Below are 18,925 nucleotides of genomic sequence, written 5' to 3' on the forward strand. Positions count from 1 at the left end.
CAAATTCTTTACTCATTTCATTTCCAAAGTTCTTGCATAGAGAGTCATTTCCACTAAAGATAATATCATCAACAAATATGGCTGAGATCAGTATTCCATTTTCATCATTCTTCATGTATGTATTGTTGTTTTCACTTGTTCTTATAAAGCCAATTTTGATCAAATATGAGTGCAATCTCTCATACCATGCTCTAGGTGCTTGTTTTAGACCATATAAAGCTTTGTTCAATTTATATACCTAATCATTATTTTCTCCTTCAACAAATCCTTCAGGTTGTTCAATGAAAACTTCTTCTTCTAATATACCATTCAGAAATACAGATTTGACATCCATTTGATATACCTTGAAATTCTTGTAAGTAGCATATGCCAACAATGTTCTTACTCCTTCAAGTCTTGCTAGAGGTGCAAAAGTCTCACCATAATCAATTCCTTCTTCTTGGGCATAACCTTTGCAAACTAGTCTTGCTTTATTCCGAATGACCTCACCTTTTTCATTTAGCTTGTTTCTGAAGATCCACTTTGTACCGATTACATTTTTGTCCTTCGGTCTTGGGACCAGTGTCCATGTGTCATTCTTCTTGATTTGATCAATCTCTTATGTCATAGCATTTATCCAATCTTCACTGTTAAATGCCTCTTTCACTATTCTCGGTTCAAATTCAGATATTAAACATGTGTTTTGTCTCAGTTTGTTCCTTGCCATCACTGGATCATCCTTATCTCCTATAATCTGACTTGGTGCATGATTCCTTCTGACATACTTGGCTAATACAGGCTCGGTAGGCTCTGTATGATCTTCTTCATCACTCAGTAACTGGATATTTTCTTCATTTTCTTCAACAGTTATCTCAGTAGGACTTCTTGGTTGAACATAGACAAATCCTTCATAATCTTTTGGTTCTTTGGAGTTTCCTTCATCATTTCTTTCTATAAATTCATCAATTTTCACATTTGCACTTTCTACTATTTTGTTAGATGATTTGATTAGACATTTAAATGCTTTGCTTCTAGAAGAATAAACTAGAAAGGTTCCTTCTTCACTTTTCTGATCAAACTTACCATTTCTTTCATCTTTGTGAACATAGCATCTACTCCCAAAGATTTTAAAATAACTTACATTAGGTTTCTTGTCATACCAGATTTCATAAGGTGTCTTCAAAGTTCCTTTCTTCAGTTGTACTGGGTTCAAGGTGTAAATAGCTGTGCTTATTGCTTCTCTCCAAAATGTTTGTGGAACTTTCTTTTCAATCATCAAGGTTCTAGCACAATCCACCATAGATTTGTTCCTTCTCTCAGCTATCCCATTCTGCTGTGGAGTTCTCGGTGTAGAGACTCATCTTTTTATACCATGATCATTGCAAAATAAGTTGAACTCATCAGAGGTAAACTCTCCTCCTCTATCTGATCTGAGACATTTTAGTTGTCTTCCTATTTCATTTTCAACTCTAGCCTTGTACCATTTAAACATTTGAAAAGCTTCTGATTTTTCTTTTAAAAATATTACTGACATCATCCTTGAGTAATCATCCACAAATAATATGAAATATTTATCACCATAATAACTCTGAACTTTCATAGGACCACAAAGATCAGTATGCACAAGATCTAAAATTCCCTTAGAAGTGTAGGACTTACTTGTAAAGCTTGATCTTGTCATCTTACCCATCTGGCATCCTTGGCACATAGCATTCTCAGGTTTTTCAAGAATCGGTAGACCTCTTACTCAGTGCTTCTTACTTATTTTGATCAGATTATCAAAATTAACATGACAAAGCCTTTTATGCCATAACCAGGTATCATCTATCCTTGCATATAGACATTTATTCTGAGTTGAGTCAAGATGAAATGTATTACCTCTTGTTTGTGTCACGGTAGCAGCTAACTTTCCATGTTTGTCATGAACTTTGACAATTCCTTTTTCAAACTCTATTCAATAACCTGTGTTGTTTAGTTGTGCTACACTCAACAAATTGTATTTCAAACCTTCAACCCAATAAGCATCATAACATTTAGCATTGTCGAGAAGTACTATGGATCCTTTACCTCTTACCAGACATGGTGCATCATTACCAAATCTTACATAGCCTCCATCATAATCATCTAATTTAATAAACTTGTGTTTATCACCTGTCATGTGATGTGAGCAACCACTATCTATGATCCAAGAATCATTAGTATTTATATAAGATATTAAAGCTTTTTCTTCATACCTTTCTTCATCTGATCCATCTTTGATAGCCACATAAACAACTTCCTTTGTATCAGTTTCATCTGATTTATCATCATTAGATTCCTCATCAGCTATTAGGTATGTCTTTTTATCTCTTCTCCTGAAGTCTCGGTGTCCTCTATAATGGTTATCTTTCTGTCTGTCATCTCAGTAATCTCTCTTTTCACTAGATTCTTTGTTAGGACAGTTAGAAGCCATATGTCCTATCTTATCACAATTGAAACATTTTAAAGGTAGCTTTCCTTTATACTTACCTTTTCCTCTCGGTAGCCTTCTGGCTAATAGTGCTTCAAACTCTTCTTGCTTTCTGATTTCCTCATACAGTTTGTGTACCTCCTCCATGTTTTTGTGAAATCTTTCACTTGCTCCACTGTGATTCCCTTCAGAGTACTTATACTTTCTATCATTGTAATTATTAGTTTCATCAATATGAAAAAAACTGAATGCAGATTCAACTTTATTTACCGATGACCCACTGTTATCAAAGTTACTTAACTCAAATGCATGTAACTTACCAATAGTAGCATCTAAATGTTGGTATTTTGGTATGGTTTTGTCATTGATGTCAACACCTACTAAATACACCTACTTTGGAGATCCAACAACATTCACCAGCAAACAATAAACTGTGCAACAGTTACTGGTATATGGTTCACCGGTAGGATATAATGTTCACCATCAGGATATAATGTTCAGCGATACCTACAATGACATGGAAGACACTTGGTAATATCGAAGACATCATGTGGACACTTTATTTTGAAGTAATGATTATTGGTATATTCTTATTTGCATATTTTCTTTTACCGGCAAACAGGTCCAGGTTATCTGGGGTTTCACCAGCAGGTTTATCTTTTCCAGATCAGCATGGCATGCTATGGAGATGATTTATTATTGTTGTAAATGCATTAAGACGACATGTTCAATTGGTTATTGCATCGAATATTGTATTATTTGTAAAATGTTTTTATTGTAATATCTTGTAGAGCCGACCTACTAAAATTGGTCTTAGGGTATGGTATAAATGTAAGATCTTATTTGTAAGATCAAGTGTGGAATGCGAAAAAGATTTGTGTGAAGGTATATGTGAGATTAAGCAGAGGTATACACGAAGACATCATTCGAAGGTGAAGTTAGGTTTTTGCAAAAGCATATCAGCATTACACCGGTACTAAATCTAGCATATGAATATGCTATTTTGTGCAGTACATTCTTATTGGATTTAACCATCCAACTGTAGTCAGTGTGACTCCCATTTGTGATTGAGTAGTGAGCTCTAGGCTATTGGCCTTTCTGCATGTGCAGACCCCTCTTTGTACACTTACTATCTGCAGTAGTATCATCTGATTGTGGGTAAGGTTTCCCACCGTGGTTTTTCCCCTTATAGGATTTCCACGTACAAATATTGGTGTCATATGCTGTGAATGACTTTGTGCTTATGTTTCATGCATTAATTCTTACATGTATAGCAATTTTCTATTAACACTGTTTACCAGCATACATAACTAATTTATCGGTATTAAGCATTAAGCTGGTTAATAAGTTTTTGGTTTGAATTTATTAGACAACTGATTCACCCCCCCCCCTATCAGTTGTCTTTGGGACCTACACTAAAGAAACTGGCATATTGGGTACAGACCTCAATTCATTGATTGCAGAGACTCGGATTGCATAGGCTGGTAGAAGGGTTCTTAACAACTTACTTGTTATATCTTTTTCTTCAATAGTTCCACCTGCTCCTTTGATTTGATTGACAATCTCCTTTAGTCTTGTACTGTAATGGGTTATGTTCTCACCTTCATTCATCCTCATAGATTCAAGTTGTCCTCTTACACTATCCATTGTTGCTCTTAGAACATGTTCATCTCCACCATACATAGATATGAGCTTAGTCCACATTGCCTTTGCACCAGTACATCCTTCTAGATCGTTAAACTCTGAGTCGGTCAATGCATATGTTATTTCAATCATTGCTTGAATATGTTCTTGTTTTTCCTTTATCTCTTCCATTGTCAATGGATAGGTGCTTGGTGTGATGAAATCATTCTCCAGATAATAGACAACATATTCTCCAATTCCTGATAGATGTAGCTTCATCCTTTTCTGCCATGTAGAGAAACTTGGCTTATTCAGCTTCAGTGCATCCCTCTTATACATCTTTGGATCTTTAACTCAAGTGCCTTTACACTTTTCTTCTGGAGTCCAAAGCTCTGATACCAATTGATATTTCTGATACTAAATATGATTAGTACAGATGCCAAGCTAACAATATGAGAAGGGGGGGGGTGAATCATTCAAACTTAATCTTCAATAAAAACAATAGATTCAACCTTGGTAACCTTATCAGAAAAATAGTAATGCATGCAGACCCATAAATAGATAAGATCACAAACATATAACACCAGATTTAATGTGGAAACCCAAATAGGGAAAAACCACTATGGGATTTTGGACCCACTAAGAATTATACTCTTCTAGAGTATGCTCGGTTAAAAGCAAATCATGTTAAAGATTACAAACACATTGCTAGATGTGACCCGGTTAAGGGATTTCCCTCAGATTTGTTAGGATCTTCACTTTGTTAGAAGTGACCTTGTTAAAGGATTTCAAACACTCAATAAGAATGTCACCTTGCTAGAGGATTTTACAAATAAGACTGTTAAGTCCACTCGGTTAAGAGATTTTCTGCTACTTCTCAAAATAACAGTAATAAAATATGTTTGCAACTTCACATCTAAAAATGTTGAAGTAGATTCTCATTTGCTCAATACAATCAATTCATAGGACTTATCTTGTCCCTCTGTTGGGTTCTATACTCTGTTATCAAAATAGGTCTTCAAGCTTCTGTGCTCGGTAATCACTATGTAGCATCCCTGTGCATACACTTGCCCACATACATTGTTTATCAACAGTTTCCTATTTATAAACAATCTTCCAACTGCTTAATCTCCTTGATCACATTTCCCATGATCAATCATAGCCATCAGATCTTCAATCTTGTCTAGGTTCAATGTATCCTTCGATTTGAAAATGTTTTACCCTGCCTTAAAACTTGCATATTCACCTTGTAACTTGTGTTAGGGTATTGCAGTTCAATATAAGTTGTAGATCTTCCTGCCGATCTTTCTTTACCATAGATTCTTTAACAATCTTCATACATGACTTACCAATCATTTAATTCGCTCCAGCTCATAAGCTTCCTTTATTAAATATCACATGTAAACATTTAATGCATTCTGTTATAGCTCAGTTGTAACTCGGTAAATACTAAACTTCACTCAGTAGACATTTTGCCTTCATTAACCGATAGCAATAACCTTAGGGTTTACCGACTAGGTTCTTTGCTCGGTAACATAGTATAGTATTAACCTTTCAAACAATAGCATATGTAGGATATCAAAACAATCTAAACATCATGATCTCATCATTGTCTAACTTAGTAATAGTTGCCCATTGAATAACTTATCCCCTTATTCATCATATTCTTTCTGTGTCTTTTACCGACAACTTTATACTCATCAAATCATACTTCTTAAGATATGGCAACATCATACTAAATTAGAAAATCAATTTCTTGACATCAATGACAAAATAATAATATTAAGACAGTAATGATCCTTAATCAGTTATATCCATAGTCATCAATAACCTTCTCAGTATCCTTATTGAAATGCCAACAATCTCTCATTGTAATTGGAATGCCAACCTTCTTGTTGTCTATTATAATGCCAACAATCTATTCCTAGTTGAAATCTTTGTTTGACAAGAACGGGAAGATTAAACCCGAGTACATTAGGGTTTATGAGAAAGGTTTTCACAATGCGGTTTACTTTCTTGAGGAATTTTAGGAAGAGAACATTAGGATTATCCTTAGCCACATACATGGAGGAAACATGTATATAGATAGGTCACAAACTATCACCAAGGAGGCTATACATGTTGTGACCGGATTCTGTCAAACTGGTGAAGTTCCCAAGTTGAGGAAAATTTCATAGAATACTGTCATTGAACTGACAAAGACCACTTGTGATGGTAGTGCTATGTCTATCAGTAACATTGAAGATGAAGTAGTCAAATATGCTACAATGGTTATCGGTTACAAAATATTTCATTCTAGCCAAATGAATAGTGTACCATCTGCTACCGTACATTCTGCCTACGGAATGATAAAGGAAGATGTTGGCATTCTGCACCCTAGTGAGAAATCATGGTGTTGTCATTGATGGCAACCTACCGGCAACCATCTGGAAACCACCGACAGGCACCGACACTAGTAGACACTTCACCAACAGTGGCAACAGTGCATATCGACACTCTAGCCGACAGGAATAAACTTTTGTGTATTGTATTTAATTGTAAATATCTTTTTATAAAGCCAACATGGCATATTGTAATAGACTCATATATGGATGAGATCTTGTAAATCATTTTGTAACAATGGAGAAAAGAAATAGGAGATAAGATAAGAATGAGCGAATAATAAGGACAAATTTTGTATAAGGTTTATGGTTATAGTATGAGCTTAAACCGGTAGTGAACCTGGCATCATTGATGCTGATTTGAAGTAGTACATTGTATTGGATTTTCATAATCCATCTTGTAAGTCAGTGAGACGTCTATTTTGTAGATTGAGTAGTGAGCTCTAGGCAGTTGGCCTTCCTACATGTGCAAGCCCCTCATTGTAAGTAATATTTATTCATTGGCCAGTGAGTGAATATTGTGGGTCACAAATTCCATCAAGGTTTTTCCCACACCGGGTTTCCTCATTAAACATCTTATGTTATGGTGTGTTTTCTATGCTATCTTTATTGCTCCTATTTACTACATTAATTCTTGTTTACCGGTACACTGTTTTGGAATGCAAAATACTTAATAAGGTTAAATATTTTGTTAACTGGTTAGATAGTGATCCACCCCCCCCTCTCGGTATCTTTGGGACTATCATTAATCCTAATAGAAGGTGCAGATTATGATCTATGTGAGGCAATGTGGAGTTAGCTCATGTTGAATCTGGAATTGATCAAGAAGGACAACAATCAGAAGTTCAAGTTAGGGCAACTTTTGATCGGTTTGTTTTTCTATTTTCAGAATTTTATTCCTGGTATTGGAGATATTCAATGGTCAAATGATACACTTGTTTGAGCCAAGATTAAGAATAGTATAAAGGTTGTCAAGAACACATTTCCAGTTGCTATGAATAGGTATTTTAATGAAGTTTAGAAGAAGATGAGTATGAGAATGAGGTTATCAGATGACGTGGTCAAACATTTTGAGAATGACATTTGTTTCACAATGACCACCAATTTTGCTTAATGGAGGTTGTAGAACTGAGAGAAGAAGAAATGGAGCAAATGAGCTATGAAGTCAACTATGACTTATTGATCGGTTATGCCAACAACATTTTGGCATCACCTAGGGACACAAAGAAGAAGAGATTGGGTACATATCAAGAAAGAATTACAGAGACACAACCCAGTAGTGTGAAAGGGAAAAAGAAGAAAGTTGATCAAGCAGCTTCTGTGTCAACTGGTACTAGAGTAACAAGAAGTGTTCAATCTAAGAAGGAACTAGAACCTAGAGTTTATACAAAGAAGCCGACTACCACTAGGAAAAGAGGCAAACATCTTATCTTACAAGAACAATCTGAGGAAACAAAGTCCGAGGAAGAAAAGAAGAAGTTGAAGGGAAATGGTAAGAAACTAATTCAGTAAGGGAAATCCCTAAACAAAATATTTCTATTGATATTGCATCTTTCAAGCCAATGAGTCATTTTGAGAGGACTCTGAAAACATTAAAAAGAAATCAATTGAATGATGTAAAGGATTATTTTGATTCTTTTGATGAGATTCAGAAACAAGAAGTGGTACAAGAGGTAATCAATTACCTATGTCAATATAACCGGTTACCACATGAAATTCAAAAGGAAATTTATGATTCTTTAAATTTAATTCTGGAAAATAAATGGAAGTTGATCATAGATCAAGAACAAGAGATTTTAGATAGAATTTTTGTTTAATAATTTCCTGAATTGTCTCATGAAGAATTATTAGAAATGCTTGCTAAACACAAAGGACAATTTCATACAAGAACAAGGAGACTGAGACTATTGGAAGGAAAAATTTAGGAAGCAGAAAATGATACTCATCGAGCTACTAAAGTTATTCAGAAAATGAATGAACAATTAAAAAATTATCACAATAAACCTAATCAGACTGAAACTGGAGCTCCACCGAAACTGGAAATTGAAGAAATAATTACACCAAATGTAGTCTACACTGACAAGGATAAGGGTGACACTATTTCACCACTGGTCATATTCTTTGTTGATGAAACTCAAGATAATAAGGATACTGTTAACACAACCGGTACCAATAATGAACTGGATATGGTTGAGGAATAGAAAGAAGAGGAAGCATAGACTACTAAACAAAGTGTGGACATGCAACCACCATCGGTAAAGGAACATAATGTTGAAAGTAAACTTCCACCGGTCACTAAAACAACACAGAAGGAACAAACATAGACATGGAAAGAGAAACCAGAGAAGAAAGTAGAAGAGAAAAAGAATGAAGAGGAGAAAACAAAGGAGAAGAAGAAAACCTTGATCGATGATGATGATGATTGGGACTCTATGAGTATTAAAGGTCCTATAGATATGTATAATTTGAGTGCCTCTGAATTAATGGAGATTTCTACTACTATGCAATCCCAAGCACATAAGAAGAGGTTGAAAGAGCAGAAACAAGAAGCAGAGACCATTCAAACTACTATTGACATTTCGTCAAGTCTCCTACCGAAGACTGATATAGATAATCTATCCACCCCTATTGCTAAGCCTGGACAATTAGTTGTTGATGCCAGTGAACAACTAAAATCACTTGAAGAGGCAGCTCATGCTTTAGCAAAAAAAGGTTATAGGAAGAGAAGGGGAGAACAGTTGATTTTAGAAATTGACAAAGGCAAGATTGCTTTAACAGTGAACAAAGTGTTAGGATAACTGGTGAACAACTAAGAGGGGGGGTGACTCAGTTTTTAACAGATTATATCATTTAATCCACTAAATAACCTTTAACCAGATTAAGTACTGGTAAAGTAGAAATAAATACCCGTAAACAACACAACTTAACAATTAAACAAATAATCAATGCAAAGCAACCATACCACATAGCACCATGATTTGTATGTGGAAAACCCGGAAAGGGAAAAACCACGATGGGAAGCCTACCCACAGTCATATGATACTTCTATAGAAAGTATGTGATACAATGAGGGGCATGCACATGTAGGAAGGCACATTGCCTAGAGCGTACTGCTCATTACAAAAGAGTATCACTAACTACAAAGAGGCAACAACCATCTCAACATAAATGGACAACAATCCAATAGAGTAAACTACCAGAGATAGCATCTACCATGTCTGATTAAAGTCCTAATTAAGCTCAATACCAGAGGCCTTTGACCTCTTCCTAAATAACAATTCGATCACCTATGATCGACTGAATCTCCTTCGCATATGATATTGCATTCCAATACCACGACTCATTATCTACAATGAGATCTCACATCATTTATATCAACCCTAAGGCCTAGACCAATTAGGTCAGCCACCTAAAGGATATTAAATAAGATCATTACATAAATCCATATTAAAATGATATGCCATGTTGGCTCAAGACCAAAACAACAATAACCAATCCATAAATCATCCCAAAACATCCTGGTAATGTGTAGAGTACATGTTAACATGATACCGGTCCATAACCTAGATAGGCACCAGACCTATTATGGGTCCACCATGCCAAAGCAATGTCTTCAAGCAGTTGAAGCACGATCAAAGAGAATCTTTAGCATCCTAAAATCCATCTAGAAGCCACATCAACACCAATTATGCATCCTATCAAGATTCCTCAATGAAAGCCCTATCAGTAAAACCTTAAACCAATGCCGATATGGGTTTACAAGAGTGTATGATAGCATCCAATTACCAAGTCAATACTCACTGACCAAAACATGCTCGAGGAACATGTAACACATAAAATCAAACATACTCCATTGATCCAAACATGCTGAAAGTGTCCAACAGATAGTCTCTTCTGCCTGTAACACTAGATCTTCTATCGGTAACCAAAACCATAACAACTAGTGTTGACATTAATAACAAAACATCAATGCAACACATAATAAATTCATCCATAATACCAACAATCTCCCCCTTTGGCATTGATGGAAACACTAGATGTGAAAAATATCTAAGTACCAAAAAAATGCCAAACAAGTCTCCCCCTATGGAAGACAACCAGCATTCTCCTGAATAACTCTCCCACTGTGAATGATATCTTTGTAAAGTTTTGAATTTATTTTTTACATCACTATCTCTCCCCCTTTGACATCAATACCAAAAATATAACACAAATATCAAAGCAATAATATAAACCTCTGTATCTCAAAGCTGACTACTCCCCCTGAGTAGTAGCACTACTCATCAGTGTCAGAATGAATAATATCTCTGATAATGCATGTTGGACTGATGACAAAATGCATCAATCAAGTCTCTGTCGGAGGGGCAGAAACCCCTAACTTGTCTCTCAAATACTCAAATGATTATTTAGATAGTGGTTTAGTGAATATATCTACAATTTGTTCTTTAGTGTTCACATAAACCTATTGGGACTCATAAAAATCATGCTAAATTTGGTGACCAAATGAAGCCTTGCTTTATGGGTTTCTCTTCGCGGCTTTGTTTTATGGTAAGGCAAGTGCATGTTTGTAATTCGTATTGAACTTGAATCCTTCAAGGTTCAATCGCTTCACTTGCATGTATCGTGGCTTTGTAATGTTCTTTAAATAAGCAAGTGAGAATGCGTTATGTCTACTTTGAACCATTTGCTAATCGGTTCAAGGTTCAAGGTTCAATATGTCCCTTTCTTTTTATCCAAGGTCTTTGCTTGTTACTTTTTCCACTTAAGCAAAGGGTTTGTGCCTCGTCAAGAGGGGGCCCCTTTTAGAAGTCTAGGCTTGGGTGGGTTCTGATAAATTTTAATTTTGTCTATCTTATGTATTTTCCTATGTATCTATTGGGCTTCCTAAAGATCAAGTAGGTTCCTATTGATCTCACGGCTGTCGCTATACCACAACATAAAAGTGCTCAATGGTTCTTCAATGTGACATGGTGACTAAGTGGTGAGACCCGTGAGAAAGGTGCAGAGCGCAGATAATCCAAGAAGATCAAAAGTTAGGTTTTCAGACTATCCTGGTGACCCAAAGGAAAGGGCTAAGGTGAACCTTTTATCTCACATTGGCCACAGGGAGGTGCATTTTAGTATTTATGTGCAAGGCCACATAAATCCTAAGTGTCAAAGATTACGGACTTTTGGCAAGTGGTAGCTTAGAAGCGACGAGCCTCCTGCATGCATCTCAAAGTGCCCAAAATTTTGCAGTAAAAGGGCAAGCTAAACAGTGAGCAGGTTGAATGCAGATCCACGACCATCACTATACTGGGATGCGAAGGTGATCAAATGTTAATGGCCATGACTTGGCAATTGATGAGGTGGCAGACAAGTGCTGGACATGTGATGACACCATGGCATAGGATGTAGCCACTTAGAGGGGCTAAGGGTTGAGTAGATCAACAAAGATCAACGGTGATCAAGATGGATCCAAGGGCTATCACTATATCGTGACGTAAAATGCTCCCTAGACATCGCCTGTGACATGGCAATAAACCACTAGCGGTGAACCATGGCTAGCAGTTAATGCAAGCGGTTGAGGTAGGTAGTTCATTCTGGTGGTTAGAGGAGGTCGTGCTAAGGTGTCAGAGTGATGTGCCCAGAATGAGTATCCTCAAGACAGGTGGCGCCCAGTTGTAAACTCCAAAGCCAATCAAAGGGTGCCACGTGGAAGAACAGATGGCAGATGAATGTCGAGCAGACCGTGGTTTCGATGGATCTCAAAGAGGACTCACTGAAGGCATCAGTTTCATCAAAATAAAGGTGTCAATGAAATTCAAGTGTCAATGAGATGTGAAAATAGTTCACTGAATACTCGGATCCAATGACAAGGGCACATCAAAGAAATATCAACTGGTTCCATCGAAAAGTGAAGGCATCGATGAAAATATAGTTTCGATGAGACAAGAAAATGGATAGCCGAAGAGGAAGTTTGGCCGAAAGGATGATACCAAACAAACCAAAGGAAGTGGTGGGCCTGGTGGTGATGACTGAGCGGTCCAAGTGTGTCAGGTGGTCAACCAGAGGTTGACAAGTGGCAGGCTTGACTGGACAAGCAGAGTCCAAGAAGAACTCAGAGTGAATCCAGAGATGCCAAGTGGTGACACCGAGCATAGGCGAGAGCCATTTAGAGAAGCTAAATTCCTAGCGGGTTAAGGAGATCTGATGACCTGACGAGCTGATCTACCGGTTGTTGCCATGTCGCAATGGGAAAGTGCTCACCAAATATCTCATGCAACTTGGCGATAAAGCATGTGTGCTAAAAGGAAAGCAACCTAGGCATTAAGGATTGAGAATCTTGAGGGAAGATCTATGACCGTCGTTATACCGCAATGTGAAAGTGCCTGATGGTTATCACCTGTGACATAGCAACTGACTAGGTGGAAGTCCAGGCATGCTTGGGGTAAATCTAGATGTGCCACATAGTAGGAGTATAAGAAGAGTCAGGGCGGGCCCAAGTCCAGTGGCAAGACTAGGTGGCCATCTAGATTGATCCAAAGGCAAGTCAGGATGTAACACGTGTCAAGCTTGTTAGAAGAGAAAGTGATAGAGGGAGCTGCTCAGGCGAGGTAAAAGCTGAAAAAGTTAGGGCAGATCAATGGTGATCCGAGGTAGATCAACGGTTGTCGCCAAGTCACAAGATGGAGGTGCTAAATGTTAATGGCCATGACTTGGTGACTGTGAAGTGGCAAGACAGGTGGAGTCCAAAGGGACTCACAAGAAAACTAGGAGGTGACATGTGGTCGAGATTAGCAAGGGTTAATTTTTGCCCAGATATTAATTTGTCAAATATCAGTGGATGGCTCTTGATTTGAGGAATCTGATTTTGCAGTCAAGTGCAACCCACGACAAGTATTTTTGGGACAGTGACCTCAGGATCTCAGAGTTTATTCTTTAGTCAGAAAGATTGGATTTTCTACAATCCAAGTGTGGTAATGGTTAAGTTTTTAATAGCCAGAGACCAGGTGGTGGGGCCTGCTCCTAAACGGATTACTCAGGGAAGTTATAAGGCGTGTTAGTTTCCCATGATCAGATGGTTGTCTCTATACCGCGATGAAAACTCGTCCGAACTTTAAAGGTCGTGACTTGGTGACTAAAGGAAAAGTGCTCAGAGGGAAAACCTCCTGATCCATTGGCGCCAAAGAATTTTAAATATTCAAGATAAATATCGGCAGAGCTATGCAAGTTGCATATGACATTGCTTCAAGATGAAAATGGGTTGGTGAGAGTTACCCAAGAGATCTACAGGGAGATATGCGAAGAACATAATGGTGTGTTGCTCTGTGATAAGAACTCATCAATTCTTTGGCACAAGATGATCCACCGACATTGTGAAGCTATCGGTTGTTGCAACCATTTTTGGGTAATAGGAGCCTGCCCTTTCGGCCATTTTCCAAGTGAATTCCCAGTGAAATAATGAGGCACACATCTCAGAAAGAATGTTAGATTTCTCCCTCAATTGAAATGGCACAAAAATATAATTTTTGCAATAAATGACTGTTAGGGTAAGATTTTTCTTCTAGGTGGTCTGAAGCTTGTTGCATCCTGATTTCTATAAAAGGATACCAAGGCTGCCTATAAAAGGGACACAATATAAAAGGGACACAAAATTTTGCAGCTAAACTCTAGAAAAATTAATACAGGCCTTTGTCTTAGCAATTTCTGAGTCAAATATGAAGTACTTGTAACCTTTTGACAAAGGAATGAAATATACAGTCCAAAGAATTTAGATCCAGATTTGTATTGTCTCTATGTCATTGTACTGATGTTCATTTCGTTTAAGTAATCAAGGATTGCTTATTTGAATAATTTTCTAGGCATCTAATGAAGTTGTTTTAAGTCTTTTTCTTAAGGAGAAAAATACAAATATGCTTGGAACAAAGTCATTGATATCAATGTTTCTAGTGTGGATTGGTTGATGAATTTTGATGCAGATTAGGACTCTATGTATGTCAGGCATATTCAGAGTTGATAGATCAAGAACTTGTGATTTGTGTTCTAGTTTCTCTTGTCAACTTGCAGTTTGTTGTAGAAGACTTTGTTGCCCGGATAAGGCACTGGTTTATCTACTGGTTTTTGTTGCATTTTGTGATCCTCTTTTAAAAAGTCAAATCAACTTTCCATTTATGTTTCAGTTGTACTGGTTAGTAAGGAAAGTTTGCAGGAATCTACACTGTTTTTCTACAAACCATTTAATATTTTTGTGAGAAAATAGTATTTAAAAGGGTTCACCTACCCAAGCTTTTATAAGCTTAAAGTGTAGGAGGTTTCCTAAATCTGGAACCTCATATTGTTGTCTTTATTTCAAACTTTTGTTGTTCTCCTCCATTGCAGCACAAAGGCATTAGTTTTCACTTTTAAAGAGAAGAAATAGAAGTTTTCAGAATGGAGAACAACAAAATTGGTGACTCTACTGGGGAGAGTCATATAAGATGAGTCTTATACTATAGATCTATGTCTTTATTGCATAAAAGTATTGAGATAAGGTTCACTTGGTTGCAGTTTGAAAATTATTGAGTTTATCTTTCTAAAGAAAATCCTTGATCTATCTCATAACATCTTAGAATACTATTCAGTTCTTTTCTAAAGATCAATAGTTTCATTCTTAGGTGTCTTGTAAGTGATTCACTATGTTAAACTATATATTTTATTCTTGAGATATTGGGTGGTGACTTTGAAGTAAAAAAAAAAACTAGTGTTCTTTTAGAAAAAATCACAGTCACTTCACAAGATTAACAAGATGAATAGGAGAAGAAATACTAGGTCTTATATGAACAAAAACCCTCAAGAGAAGTTGCATGAAGGGTTACCTAAACCAATCAAGAAGGATGGGAGAGGAACTATTATTCCTGATCAGTCAAGTCAGTCATGGAAACAAAAGAGTAATCAAACGGATAAGTCTTCTAAGCATCCTGTATATGTTGGCATATGCACACTCCAATGAGACATTGTATGTGATTGAAGGTTTTGTCATTGATGGCAACCTTGCAATCCTATGGCACTGACAAAGGCATTATACCGGCATCAACATATCACACTCTACACCAACACTCAAGACATCGGCACCGGCACCGGTACAGAAGAAAGGAATTATACCGGCACAGAGGCCGATAGGATTTTGTTATATTATATTTTGTTTATTATTGTAAAAATGTGTAAGCCGACTTGGCAAATTGTAAAATGACTCATATATAAAAGAGATCATTGTAGACATTTTGTGGGAGAAGTAGAAGTAGATAGGAAAATATTAGGCAGACCTATTGTGCGAAATATAGGTCAAGAGGTATATGTAAAGAATAGAGTAGGAACCGGTACTGAATCTGGCATAGAAGATGCTATTGTAAAGCAGTACAAGATATTGGATTTGTATAATCCTTATTGTAAGTCAGTGAGACTTCCCATTGAGCAGTGAGCTCTAGGCAATTGGCCTTCCTGCATGTGCAGGCCCCTATTGTAAGTAATATTCTCTTATTGGCTAGTGAGTGAATATTGTGGGTCACAAATCCCACTGAGGTTTTTCCCACACCGGGTTTCCTCATTAACATCTTGTGTTATGGTGTGCTTTTCATGTGGATGTTCTTGATTTTGTTTATTGCATTATTTATTGCATACCAGTACACTGTTATATTATGTTCTGCATGTTTTAAGCTAAGAAATACTAATTACCGGTTAGATACTGATTCACCCCCCCTCTTAGTATCTGTGGGATCCCTAACAATTGGTATCAGAGCTTGGTCCTCTATTTTCAAAAGCCTAACAGCTTGAGGAAGATCTTGACACTGGTAAAGATGGAAAATCTGTTGAAGCAACTGGAAGGAGCTCTTACAGACTATGATGCAAAAAAGTTGAAAAATATCAAATTAGATGATGATTTAAGAGAAACTCAGGACATCATTCAGGCACTTCAAGAAAATTTTACTGTTGCAAGAAATAAGAGAAGAGAACTTTGTAAAAAATTGCAAAATGAGAATGATGAAAAGGAATCACTTAATGATATGATAAACAAGTTGAAACAAGAGATCATGACAACAAAAAATGAAATGCAGGATATGACTATGAGATTTTGCAAAGAAATTGAGGATAGGAAGAAGAATGAAGAATAATTGACTAGAAGACTAAGTGATGCAGCAAATGAGAACACAAGACATAGCTATGAAAATGACATGTTGAAGATAGATCTGATGCATACTTAGAATGACTCAAATGAACAGATGAGACAAAAAGAAGTCTTAGAAAGAGAACTAGAAACTACAAATCAACACAAATAAAAATTCAAGAAAAGCTCAGAGGAACTTGGCACGTTGCTGAAAAATCAAAAACCTAAAGGCGATACTTCTGGAATTGCCTTTGAAGTTGGTGAAAGCTCCGGTACTGCAAATACTCAGGATCACAGCAAACCGGTAAGATAACCTAATACTTATAAATTCAATGGTAAATGCTTTAACTATAATAAGTATGGTCATAGAGCAAATGAATGTAGATCTAGAAATTATCAGAATATCAACACACCCACTGGTCAATGTTCTAAATGCAACAAAGTTGGTCACAATTCTGAAAACTACAGAATGAATGTGAGATGTTATGTTTGTGGAAGATTTGGAAATTTATCTAATCAATGCAGAACACAAACCGGCATAGGTTATGGGAAAGCTATTTAGAAGAATAATGTAACTTGTTATTAATGTAACAAGATTGGGCACATTGCTAAATTCTGTAGAAGTAAAGGAACATTGGTAGACAACAAAAGTTCTATCTTGAAAGGTAAAGAAAAAGTTGAAGAGGTTAAGCAAGAATTCTCAAAACAATGGATTAGAAAAGCTGATCTAAATATTGGGAATACTCCTCCACCGGTAGAACAAACCAATACTTCACCAGTAGAATAGAGTGATGCTTCACCGAAAGTATAGAGCAGTGCTCCACCGACAGGAAGTTCTTCATCTAATTGAAGAAAATTTCCTTGAGGGTTTGGCAATCTATTGATACATATGCTATTATTCCCTTGGTTAGAGATAAGAAGTTGGAAATTACTTATTACCAGCAAAACAATGTTAAGTGAATACTTAACCGGCATGAAATTAATGTGGTAGATGGTGAAAAGACACTATAAAATTAAGGTTTTGGCTCCATTTCATTTCACTGAGATTTCAAGTTTTTGAAGAGCGTGAAGATTCTGAGCTAAGGCATTTCAAGAAAGAAGCAAGAACACTCCAAGCAATCATCCATCCAAGATAGTAAAAGGTATTTAATCATGGCAACCACCTCTGCAGTTGAATATATAGCAAACCCTACTATTATTGAGGTAATAAAATTACCTAGGCCCGTATTTCAGTTAGTTCCCGAGATAGCAAAGAAGGATGATACCTTAGGTGCTTTTTCTCAAATTCCTAAGGGAGTTGTATATGCTGAAGACCCCAGAATGTACATCCACTACAATGTTGAGGAATTAGGAGATGAGGAAATTAAAACCATGTATAAAACTGTTATATGTGATAATACTGGCAATGTAAAGGATGAACACAAGATCATTGAGACCCTAAGATTTACAGAGATCCTTAGCATTCCTGAATTTCCAAAGGATGTGATTAGGATAGTTTTGAGCAGGGTACATGCTGAATTTTTCTGGCTAGATACAATTCACAAAATCACCAAGGAAGCTGTGAAAGCTGTCACAGGGTTACCAACCACCGGTAAAAGACCAGATAAAACCAAGAAGGTTTCCAATGACCTAGTTATAAACCTAACTGGTGCAACATTCAACAAGATGTCCCTAAGAGTAAATGATGTAATAGATATCAATGTGAGATTCATCAGTATGATATTAGAATATAAAGCTACTCATGCTAATAGACTCAATTTAGTTTCAAGTTTATGCATTAAGAGTGCTTATGATATGGTCACAGATAATGTAAAAATTGACATATGTGAATGGTTAAAGGATGAATTAATTGACAACCTTGGAAAGATCAAGAAGGACAAGAAAGGAACTTTCAGATTTGGAAATCTGTTAGTATGCCTAATGCTACATATAACAAAACAGGTTCCTGGTATAGGTTACAAAGAACTTGGATATGACATACCGGTAGGCAAACAATTATCAGAACTATTCAATAACATGGGTGAGAACAAGGAAAACAATATTAATGACTTCTTTCAAGCATTAAAGACCAAAATGAAGAAAAGAGTAAGGTTATCACAGAAGATTGTAGACAAATACAAAGATGAAATATGTTTTGTCATCAAGAAAGATGAAATTTGGATGGAAGCGGTCATCCCAAGGACAGTTTGGGTAACCGAGATGGGCTATGAAATAGATGATCACATAGTTGAAACATATGCTAAAGCACTTCTGGAAGCCCCCTGAGAACCTAAGGAAGAAGTATTTGGCAGTGCAGAAAATATTGAAAGAAAAATTCAATCAAAGAAAAGGGTGAAAAAGGTTGAGGCAGTTGTAAGGAAAGGGTCCAGA

The sequence above is a fragment of the Cryptomeria japonica genome, chromosome 4 (assembly GCF_030272615.1).
Source record: "Cryptomeria japonica chromosome 4, Sugi_1.0, whole genome shotgun sequence".
Classification (NCBI taxonomy): domain Eukaryota; kingdom Viridiplantae; phylum Streptophyta; class Pinopsida; order Cupressales; family Cupressaceae; genus Cryptomeria; species Cryptomeria japonica.